We start from the raw sequence: 12,592 nt of genomic DNA, 5'->3' as shown, positions 1-12,592 counted from the left end.
ATAAACATTTAAAAAAAGAAAAAAATTATAATTCCTTCATATATATATACATACATATATTCACAGATGAATGTGGTGACATTTGGATAATACATAAGCTCTTTACTTTTACAGTTCTGTATTTAAGCTAGTTCTTCATAACACAACATAATAAGCAAAGATTTCTTTCTTGTATTTTGGCCCCAAATTAAAATATAATCAGTATACTAGGGATGTAAAACTGTCCTGTTTTCTTTATGCCATTGTGTTAAGAGTCAAGGAAATAGCTTGAAAGTATATATTACTGTGTAGAATGTGTTGTTGTTTATATCTTTAACACTTATCACTCACTAATAATTTATATTTTTAATTAAAAGATATAGGCTGCACCAAGAACACTATTTTCACTTAACATTTCTGGTTGTTAGCAGTTGATTACATAGTTCCCTTGTGAAAGTTACAATATCATGCCAGATTATGAAAGTTAAAATGAGTTGCTTTCTGTGTTTGAATGACCTTGCTTAAGCCTTTTATGTATGGCAAGATTTTTTTTACTATTACTTTGTTAAGAAAAAAAATATCCATAACTTAGAAATAAGGCAGGAAGATGACTGTATGTCCTTTCAATGTCATTGTTTAACAGGCTCACTCAAGAATTTAATTATCTAGGAGGATGCACCTGTAGTTTACTTTACTATTTATTATTTTATTGGAGCCCTGAAACTGTGAAATTCAATGTTAACTTTCACGTTTCTGTAGGTAGAAAAGATAAACTCAAAGGTTTCAGTGTTTCACTTCCAAGGCTTATAAGACATTTAACCATTTTATTTCTCTCAAATTCTTTTCAAGATCCTTTGATGATTGACATCTCTGTTCCCTGAATCATCCTTTGAGCCAGTTTTACCAACTTACTGTTTCCCTCGTTGATGAATAAGAGGATTAAAATCATTGAAGCATGTTTATTATGTTTGTATGATAGTCATACTTTTAACTTTAGGAACTATAACAGTTTGGGAAGTTCTACACACTTACCTCTCAGAGAAAATTACACCAAATCACCTGAGAAAAACACCTGACCACACATTTTGCCTTGGAACGCGGGATAGTTCCCAAGAGGCATTAGATCTTTACCGTGATGACTTTTAGTTTCTGTTCTCTTCCCTAGCTTTTTGTGCTTTTCCCTCATTTCCAGCTCTAGACCAAGTTTGGTTCTGGCTCTTTGGGGCTGATAAATTATTCCCTGTTGATGGTGGCAAAAATTGTTAGGAATCTGATTTTATGATCTGACTCCTGAATGTCTTTGTTGATTGAATGATGGTGATCTATTCTCCATTATGCAAGAGCTGATAAGGAATCTTGCTTGATGATCTTTTAAAATTTATTCTTCTTTTGGGGGTAACAAAATGATTGAGAATATATCCCATGCCTCCTGGAAGGTTAAGCAGTGTTGTTTTTGTATTTATTTTGACCCATTATGGAGGTGATAAAATTTAACCTCAAGTTCTGTGTCTCAAAGTCTGAATTGGTAAGAACCTCTCTCTCTCTGAATTTGTGAGATGAAATATTTTCCTAGTTTAAGGAGGTATTAATAAATTATAAAGACTCAAATTCAAGGGATTCTGTATTAATTGCTTTATAGAGTATAAAGATACTTACATAAGTCTAATATTTCAAAAATAAATAAAAAATAAACTGAGAGTAGTACTTTAATATACTAGGATTTAAGAGATACAAAAATTATTTTCTCAGAAATTTCTACTTCAAAGAACTATTTGCCTGAGAATCCATATTCACATGAGTCTTCCAATGACCCAGGACATGTTAATAATTTGGGGTTAAAAATACATATCTTATTTTTTTTACCTGTGTTTATTAGTGTGAAGCATGTGTAGAGTTTTTAGAAGAGTTGAATTTATTAATCTAACAATGTTTAGGACTGTGAAAATATAAAACTACATGTTAATTCAATTAAATAATTCTGTAAAACATTTTAATAATAATGACTATGGTGCCCAATATTAATGCTTTTAGGATGTTAGCTTGAATACAGTTTCCAAGATCAATTCTTAACTTAAAAACCTGGGCTAATATTCTGATTTAGTTAAAAAATAATGTTTTGGTAGACGTGTTTAAGTAAGATAATATACAAAGGCTTTGGTTACTAAACATAATTTTAACACACATATATAGTAATATTATTTATATTATACAGTTGCATATGTTAATATTTGTATAAGATATATGTATGTCTTTATATAATACATTAATTCACTTCTTTTTTTTAATATAAACAGACAGTATTTTTTTTAATATAAACAGACAGTATTTTTTTAATATAAACAGACACATTAATTCACTTCTAAATGAAAAATATAAAGTTACATATATATTAAATGCTACTTGAAAATATTGCTTATTTTTATATGTTGTAGATTAGAGAAGTTCTTAGGCCATATTCAGGACTGTGCACATTCATGCTACTTTAAGAAATTATAAAAGTGATGTTTGTGGCTATAAAATGTTGTGCCATATATTTGTGTTAATCTGCAAAATTTTTCTATAAGATTGATACTTGTTTATCTACCCACTCTTTTTGTCAAGTACATGGTAATTATTTTGGTTAAAATTTATTAATGGGGCCGCCTGGGTGGCTCAGCCAGTTAAACATCTGACTCTTGATTTCGGCCCTGGTCATGGTCTCACGGTTAGTGAGATTGAGCCCCAGGTTGGGCACCATGTTGATGTTGCAGAACCAGCTTGGGATTCTCTCTCTCCCTCTCTTCTCTGCCCATCTCTCTATCTCCCCCCACCTCAAAATAAAGAAATAAATTTTTTAAAAGTTATCATTAATATGGGTAATTTTAACCATAGTAGAATCAATAATAACAGAGAAATATAACTGTATATATAAGGTTATGGGATGAGCTCTTGATTTTCAAGGGAAAAGAAAGAAGTTCTATCTTAAAATTTCTGTTTGTTTCAGAATATGATATAGTGAAAGATAAAACTTGAGTGTTTATGGCAAGTTGTGGAGGATTCGGGAAATGAGTTTTATTTGTCTTAGTTTCTAATGTTGTAGTATGAGAATAAGCTATGAGATGTGTCCAAATTTGGCAATCTTTGCCCATATTTTATGTGCTTGGTCATAAGAAAATATTTTTTAGAGAGTATGAACACTTTACTTTCAAATATTATATTCATGCAAAATTAGACTTTTGCTTTATTAGAATAACAATTGATCTTGAAAATTTCAGTCTTCTCTTACCCAGAAGTATTATCATATTATTATTTACTTTCAGTGAGATCTGCCCAGGAAACAGAGATTCTGTATCTTACCAGAATACTTTTCTTTGTGTTGACTCTTCATGTCCTTGAGAATTTCTTTAAACAAAGATAGTTTTTTCCTCAATTCTGAACTGGCTAAGTCTTTATTAAGTTGGATGAACTTCTATATTTATGTTACAATATTTTATTAACATATTGATTAGATACGCAGTCAACTATTGTTTTGCTGGTACAAATGATCCTATCTTAATCAACTGACTCAGTCTTTGACAGCTATTATTCGTTTTGCATGCTATTGGTATTATTTTAAATAGCAATTTGCATCTATTTTCTGGTGGATATATAATAAATTCCTTCCTCTTTATTCTCATACTATGTAACCCTCAGTGATCTTGGAGACACTTTCAGGGGGTCTGCTAACTCAACATTATTTTTATAATAATACTAAATGTTATTTAAGTTTTCCAAATTTATGCTATTTTGGGTTTACAGAGGAGTTTTCCAAAAGCTATACAATCTGTGATATTGCAACAGATAAAATGCAGAAAGAGCTAGGTTAATCCAGCTGTTTTCTCTTAAGGGAGACATTAAAGAAATGTGCAAGAAAAGTGTGTATGTTGCTCTTCCTACTATTTTTTTGGAGTGACAGTTTATTTTTCATAAACATATTTATATGTTTAAGTACTAGACTTGTTATTTTAATATTTATATAGTAAATGTTGATAAATATAGCCTATGTAAACAAAAGCTCTTTGGAATATTCAGAAATATTTAAGATTGTAAAGTTGTGTTAACACAAAAACGTTTGAGAACCACTGTGGATACTCTGCTGTGTAAACTGATGGGAATATTTTTGAATGGTGTCTAATTCTTACTGAACAAAGAATATTTGAATCATGTAAACAAATATTTTACTGAGCATCTTTCCATGGAAATACAATTGTTTGTATGGGTTCATTAAGAGTCTGTCCTGCTTTTTTCTTTTATAATTGTACAAATCAACGTTGCAGCCAAAGCCTAGAGTGTCACTTAAGAAAGAATAAGCCTTATTTAATCAGACATAATCAGTCCACCATCGAAGAACACAGATTGCATTTCTAATAAGTTGAGGGGTAAGGCAGCAAGAGGTAAAGCATGACAGTAGTCTCAAATTAACAAAATAAGAATGAGAGCCAACATTACAAAAGAAGGTTTGAAAATGAAAAGACTTTTTTTATATACTGAGAAAAAAATCTTCACAACCTAATATCCTAAAACCATAAGTAAAGGAAAATATAAAAAGGAAAATCTAAAGAACGTTAGTAAATAAAATAAGAATTCTGTATAGGGTCCTTTAGTCATAAGGAAAATTATAGAAGATGGAATGGAGATTCAGAAGGAAATAAAGAGCACTGTGAAACCAAAACAGTTACATAAATATGTATAAAACAGTATCCTCATGGATTTAAGGTGCACATTGTATTAAAATACACAACAAACCCATACAATAGAGAGAGGCTAATAAAGACACAGTCTTTTAGCTTCTTGTATTGTCTGGGACATGGTGAAAGTGATTATTGATATCAGCTTTTAAGAAGTCAAAAATGTATGTCTATATTTCTAGATTATTCATTAAAATAATGCAAATAATATACAAATAACAAGTGAATACAGACACAAAATATATACTTTTGAGTAAATGAGCAAAAGATGGAACATAGAACATATAGAACAAATATAAATCTCAGATTAAGCTTTTATATTTGAATAACTTGTAGACAAGAAGACATAGATTCTAAGATTGAATAACAAGATTGCTTACTAAAGTGACACATCTTAAATAGATAAAGAAAAGTTGAAAATAAAATAATGGGTGGGGCCCCTAGGCAGCTCAGTCTGTTAAGCATCTGACTTGTGATTCTGCTAAGGTCATGATCTGACAGTTCATGGGTTCAAGTCTGGCTCTTTACTGTCAGTATGGAGCCTGCTTGGGATTCTCCCTTTCTCTCTCTCTCTCTCGCTTGCTCTCTGTTTCTCCCTTGTTTGTGCTCTCTCTCTCTCTCTCAAAATAAGTAAATAAACTTAAAGAAAATTAAAAATAAAATGATGGTAAAATATATATCATGTAAGCAGTAGCAGAAGAAATAAGACATAGTTATATTCATATCAGACTACATAGATTTTGAGATAGAATTATTTCATAATAATATAATATCCAATTCATTATGTAATTATAAATCCTAATTTTTTAGTGTATTTAATAACATAGAGAGTAAAATATTTGAAAAAAACCTTGGCAGGGGCGGCTGAGTAGCTTAGTCGGTTGAGCGTCTGACTTTCGCTTAGGTCATGATCTCGCGGTTCGTCGGTTCGAGCCCCGCATCGGGCTCTGTGCTGACTGCCAGCCCAGAGCCTGGAGCCTGTTTCAGAGTCTGTGACTCCCTCCCTCTCTGACCCTCCCCTGCTCACGCTGTCTCTCCTCTCTCTCCTAGAAATAAATAAAACCTTGGCAGATATAAAGGAGAAATATATAAAAATACCATCATATAGAAAATTTGAATGAAATTCTCTCAAAAACTGGTTTGAGTAATCTTAAAAAAATAGCAAGAATATAGTTTAGACTAAACACTGAAAATTAGATTTCACACATGTAGAACACTGCATTCAACTGCCAAATACACATTCTTTGAAAATACACTGAGTATTCAAGTTCTCATAAAGTTAATTTCACATGCAAATAGTTCCACTGGAGATTATTTAAAATATTTGCTTCCGTAGGTATTACCAGAAAGAGGAAATACTTCCCAAATATTTTCATGAGGCCAAGTTACATTTGATAACAAAACTGTCAAGGCTATTGAGAGGAAAGAGCATTACAGATAGTAAACTGCTCAAAAATATATACATACATGATCACAAATACAATTATAGTGTGAATTACCAGAAATGCAAGTATTATTTGATATCCAACAATGTTAATATAATTAACATATTAAAATTTAAAATACGGTGTCAACAAATGTGATAATTTATTGATCAAATTTATAATAGATGTGAACTTAACATGGTAACCAATTTGTACAAAAATTTTATACAAAATTTTGTATTGAAAAGCATTTCTGCTATGTTATTAAAAAAGTAAAGGATGCCCCATCACCATTTATATTCAACAGTACACCAGGGATTCTTGTGCAAAAAAGAGATGAACTGTAAAATTAGAGGAAGAAATGAGACCATATATATACAAACAGATATAGATATACATATTTAATGACTTTCATGCTATTACACCTATAACAATTTAAAATTTATTTTCTAATTGTTTATTGATGTTCCATTTAAATACAAATTGATTTCTGTTCCTTTATGAATTGTACTTGTCTGACTGTCTCTATGAATATTTGCAGATATATATACACATTGACATGTATATTTTACAAACACAATCAGGTTCTAAGTAATTGGTCTCATTTCTTCCTCTAATTTTCTTTGAGCCCCACATCGGGCTTGCACTGACAGTGCAGAGCCTACTTGGAATTCTCTTTCTCTCCCTCTCTCTCTGCCCCTCCTCAACATGTGATCCCTCTCTCTTTCTCTCAAAATAAATAAATAAATTTTAAAAGAGGAAAATATATTACCAACACATGAATCAAATAGCCAGATATTTTCAAATATATAAGAGTTCATACAAGATAATACACACTACTCCTTCTAGAAAGAAATGGTTAATATTGAGTATATAGACAATTAAGAAGAGAATGAATAGGTTTCAGGAATAGAGATATCATGTGAAACAACCCATGTGAGGCTTAGGTATATTTAAATATAGAATAAATGCTGAACAAAGTTAGGAATTAAAGTTATCAAATATAAGTGAGTATAATAGACAAAATAACAATTATGATTAACAAGGAATCCCAGCCTTGACATGGTGACCTACAGTAGGGAGACATCACTGTACAGAAACTTGCCTGTCTTGGGGTACAGCAAAAAACAGAAGCAGTTTAAAGGGCAACTACAGTGAAAGTAGTGAATTTACTAATATAGAGTGTCCATCAAATGGCAGAAAATGAATGGAATCCTCTCCAGTGTTGTAGGTGCCAATGAGCACCTCCTTGATATGTTCACCTTCTACCATAATACCTGAGTAGGAGCAGGGTTCAAGCACTCTAGCCAGCTTGCTAGAGCCACCCCGGATACTTTATACCTTTGGCTCAAACCAGCTCTAGTTGTCTCTCCAAGGTGACCCCAGACATAGTGTCCTACAAAAGTGGCCCCAGAATGGGGTGCCCAGGACTACTCAGTCTGTGCCTGCTGCATCTGGCCTGTCAAGGTAGCACTCCAGAAAGGTGTGTCCCAGGACCTTCTGGTGGACATCCACTTCAGCTCCCACAGTCCTGCCAAAGCTACCAAGGACACAGAATCTACACAGGGGATACTCCTACATAAGGCAACTCCTTTAAGATAGGGGAAGTTAGCTGTTCTGCCTAATTCATAGAGATATGTGGAAAGTCAAACAAAATGAGGAGACAGAAGAATATGTCCCTAAATAATGAATAAGATAAAACCTCAGAAAAATCCTATAAAACAGAGGTAAGTAATCTGCCTAATAAAAAGTTCAAAGTAATGTTCATAAAGATGCCCACAGATTTTGGGTGAGAATGGAGGAACACAGTAAGAATTTCAAAAAAGAGAAAAAATAGGAAGGAACCTATCAGAGCTAGAATGATAGCTGAAATGAAAAATATACTTGTGGGAATCAACAGCAGAACAGATGACTTAGAAGAACAGATTAGCAACCCGGGAAGACAGGATAATGGAAATCACCCAATCAGAATAGGAAAAAAAAAAAAAAAGTAAGGAAGTGTTAAGATACTTATGGGACAATATCAAGCATACTAATAATCGCAATACAGAGGTACTAGAAGAATAAAAGAAAGATAAAGTGGCAGAAACTTTATTTAAAATTAAAAAAAAAAAAACAAAAAGAAAACAACCCCAAGAAAACACTGGCTGAAAACTTCCCTAACCTGGGAAAGGAAATAGACATCCAGGTCTAGAAAACAAAGAGTCCCAACCAAGATGAAATCAAAGAGATTCACATCATGGCATATTTTAATTAAAATAGCAAAAAGGGAAAAAAAAGGTAAAAAGAAAATCATAAAAGCAGCAGGAGAAAAATAAACAGTTACATATAAGGGAAACTCCAAAGACTATGAGTTGATTTTTCAGCAGAAACTTTGCAGGCCAGAAGCGTGCAGAATATAGTTAAAGTGCTAGAAGGAAAAACTTAGGCCAAGAATACTATACGCAGCAAGATTATCATTCAGAATTAAAGGAGGGATGAAAAGTTCCCCAAACAAGTAAAAAATAAAGAAGTTCATTATTCCTAAACTGGCCCTGAAAAAAAGGTTAAAGGGTCTTCCCTAAGCAGAAAAGAAAGGATCATAACTAGAAATAACAAAATATATGAAGAAAAAAATCTCACTGGTAAAGGTAAATACATAGTAAAGATAGGGGATAAGTCACTTAAGAAGCTAGTATGAATTTAAGAGAAAAAATAGTAAAATCAACTATTACTACAATAAATAAAGAATACACACACAAAAAAGATTAAAATATGATGTCAAAAACAAATTAGGGGGAGTTAAAGTGCCAGTCTAAAGACTTAGAATGTATTCAAACTTAAGTGTCTATCAACTTAAAATGGGCATATATACCTAGGTTTATATATGTATATATAGATCAATATATATGTATCTCATGGTAACCACAAACTAAAAATCTATAATAAGTACACAAAAAATAAAAAGAAAGGAATCTAAGCACAATAGAGAAAACCTTCTCTAACCTCTTCTAAAGGAAGAGGCCAAAAGAAAAAGAAAGGAATAAAAACATTAAAACAATCAGAAAACAATTAACAAAATGGTAAAAGTACACACCTATCAAGAATTACTTTAAGTGTAAATAGACTAATTGTTCAAATCAAAAGACTGAATGGATGAATGGAAGGACTAAATTGATGATGAAAAAAAAAAAAGCCCCAAATATATGCTACCACAAGTGACTTTCTTAAGATCAGAAGAAACACAAGGACAAAGATCTAAACAAAAGAACACAAAGATCTAAAACAAAAACAAAAGTATGAAAGATTAATAACACTAAAAGCTGGGGCACCCAGGTGTCTCAGTTAGTTCAGTGTGTCCTACTCTTGATTTTGGCTCAGGTCATGATCTCACAGTGTAGATTTCACAGTTTCCAGATTTCAGCTCTGTGCTGACAGTGTGGAGCCTCACTGGGATTTTCTTTCTCTCCCTCACTCTTCTCTCTTTCTCTCTGTCTCAAAATAAATACACTTTTAAAACAAAATAAAACTAAAAGCTGTCTCTTTGAAAAGATAAAATATCAATAAACCTCGAGTCAATCTATCAAGAAAAAAGGAAAGAGGGCCCAAATGAATAAAATCAGAAATGAAAGAAGAGAAATTATGACTGACCCCACAGAAATATAAAAGATTGTAAGAAAATACAAGGAACAAGTACATGCCAAAAAATTTGGAAACATGGGAAGAAAGGAAAAATTTTCTTGAAATGCAAACCTTATAAGACTGATTAATACATAAATAGAAAATTCAAATAGAATGATAACAAGTAATGACACTGAAACAATAAAAAAAAACCCTCCTTAAATAAAAAATCCAAGACCAGATGGCTGCATAGGTAAATTTTACCAGACATTTAATAAAGAGTTAATACCTATTATTATCAAATTATTTCAAAAGCTTGAAGATGAAGAAATGCTTCCAAATTCATTTTAGAAAGCCAACATTACCCTGATAGAAAAATCAAAGACACTAAAAAAAAGGAAAATTAAAAGCCAAATCTGATAAATATAGATGAAAAAATTATCAACAAAATATTAGCAATCCATATTCAACAATATATTAAAAGCATCATATACCACAATCAAGTGGGCTTTAATCCAGGGCTGGTTCATATCTGGAAATCAATCAATGAGATATACATTAACAAAATGAAAGTTAAAAACATTATCTTAAAAGATATGGAAAAAGCCTTTCACAAAATTTAACATCCATTTATAACAAAAACTCTTGGGATATTCAGGTGGCTCAGTCAGTTAAGTATCCAACTTTTGATTTTGGCTTATGTCATGACATCATGGTTCACGGGATAGAGGCCTATATTGGGCTCTGTGCTTCAGAGTGAAGACTGATTGGGAGTCTCTTTCTTACTTTTCCCTGCTCCTCCCCGCTCCAAATAAATAAACATAAAAAACTCTCAACAAAGTGGGAAGTTTGTTGGAAGAAACTTATCTCAAAATAAGTGACACACCCACAACTAACATTATAGTCAATGAAAAGCTGAAAGCTTTTCTCCTAAGATAAGAAGCAATACAAGAATGTCCACTCTTGCCATGTTTATTCAACATAGTGTTGGAATTCCTAGCCACAGCAATTAGATGAGAAAAAGAAATAAAAGAAATCCAAATTGGAAATGAAGCAAAACTGTCACTATTTGCAGATGATATGATTGTATATATAGAAGACCCTAAAGACTACACACACACACACACACACACACACACACACACACACCGGTTAGAACTAAAAAATGAACTGAATAATTGTCATGCAATAAAAAATTAGTAGACACAAATTGCATTTCTGTATACTAGTAATGAGCTACCAGGAAGATACATTAATAAAGCGATCTAATTACAACTGCACAAAAAGAATAAAATACCTCGGAATAAATTTAACTAAGGACAGGAAAGACCTGTACACTGTAACCTGTAAGCCATTGAATAAAGGAATTGATGATGATGCAAATGAATAGAAAGATAATGTGCTCATACATAGTTTGAAAGGATTTATATTGTTAATATGTTCATATCTACAGATTCAATAAAATTTCCATCACAATACCAGTCATATGTTTTCTGTAACTAGACCAGAGTATCCCACAATTTGTAAAGAAGCACAAAAGACCCCAAAGAGCCAATGCAGTCTTAAAAAAGAATAAGCTGGAGACAGCATGCTCCCAGATTTCAAACTATACTGTACCACCACATCATGGTAATCAAAACAGTATGGTGCTGGCCCAAAAACAGACACAGATTAATGAAACAGAATAAAGAGCATAGAATTAAGCCCAAACATACTTGGTCCAATACTCTGTGACAAAGGAGGCAAGAATATAGAATGTGAACTTTTCCTCTATGGTCAGGAATAAGACAGAGTTGCCCACTCTCATCACTGTTATTTACCATAGTACTGGAAGTGCTACCCACAGCAATCAGACAACACAAAGAAATAAAAAGCACCCAAATCAGCAAAGAGGAAGTAAAACTTTTACTATTTGCAGACAACATGATACTCTATATAGAAAACCTGAATGACCACCAAAATGGTGGTGGTCAGCTAGAACTGATAGATGAATTCAGTAAAGTACAGGATATAAAATCAATGTACAGAAGCCTGCTGCATTTCTATTACATGAATAATGAAGCAGCAGAAAGATAAGTTAAGGAATAAATCCTATTCACAATTGAACCGAAAACCATAACATACCAAGGTAAACCTAACCAAAGTGGTGAAAAACTCTGAGACTTGGAAAACATTGATGAAAGAAAATGAAGATGATGCAAAGAAACAGAAAGACATTCCATGCCCATGGATTGGAAGAGCAAATATTATTAGAATGTCTATACTACTGAAAGCGATCTACACATTAATGCAATCCCTATCAAAATGCCAACAGCATTTTTCACAATGTTAGCAAAAACAATACTGAAATTTGTATAGAACTTCAAAAGGCCTGAATAGCCAAGAATCCTTGAAAAAAAAAAAAAGAAAGAAAGAAAAGGAAAGTTAGAAGTATCACAAGTGCAGACTTCAACTTCTATTAGAAATCTATATTGATAAAAAATAGTATTGTCCTGGTACAAAAACAGATTTGCAGTTCAATGGAACAGAATAAATAATTCAGAAATTAACCTACAACTATATGGTCAATTAACCCTTAACAAAGTAGGAAAGAATCAACTGGGAAAAAGTCCCTTCAACAAATGGTGTTGGGAAAATTGGACAGCAAAATGCAAAAGAATGAAACTGCACCACTTTCTTACATCATACACAAAAATAAATTCAAAATGACGAAAGACCTAAATGTGACAGAGGAAACCATCAAAATCCTAGAGAACACAGGCAGTAGCCTCTTTGACATCAGCCATAGCAGCTTTTTTTCTAGATATGTCTCCTAAGGCAAAAGAAACAAAACCAAAAATTCACTTGGAACTTCATCAAAGTAAAAGATTGTGCACAGCAAAG

The 12,592-nt window shown here is 32.3% G+C and overlaps 1 pseudogene; it reads right to left on the bottom strand.

The window, feature by feature from the left end:
- The window catches only part of LOC144236857 (small ribosomal subunit protein uS5-like), a 186,448-nt pseudogene that overhangs the window by 130,369 nt on the left and 43,487 nt on the right, over positions 1 to 12,592 (bottom strand).

This window comes from Crocuta crocuta, unplaced genomic scaffold, assembly GCF_008692635.1.
Source record: "Crocuta crocuta isolate KB4526 unplaced genomic scaffold, BGI_CrCroc_1.0 scaffold226, whole genome shotgun sequence".
Lineage (NCBI taxonomy): Eukaryota > Metazoa > Chordata > Mammalia > Carnivora > Hyaenidae > Crocuta > Crocuta crocuta.
The sequence above is the reverse complement of the archived record's forward strand: the minus strand, read 5'-3'. Positions and strand labels throughout refer to the sequence as shown.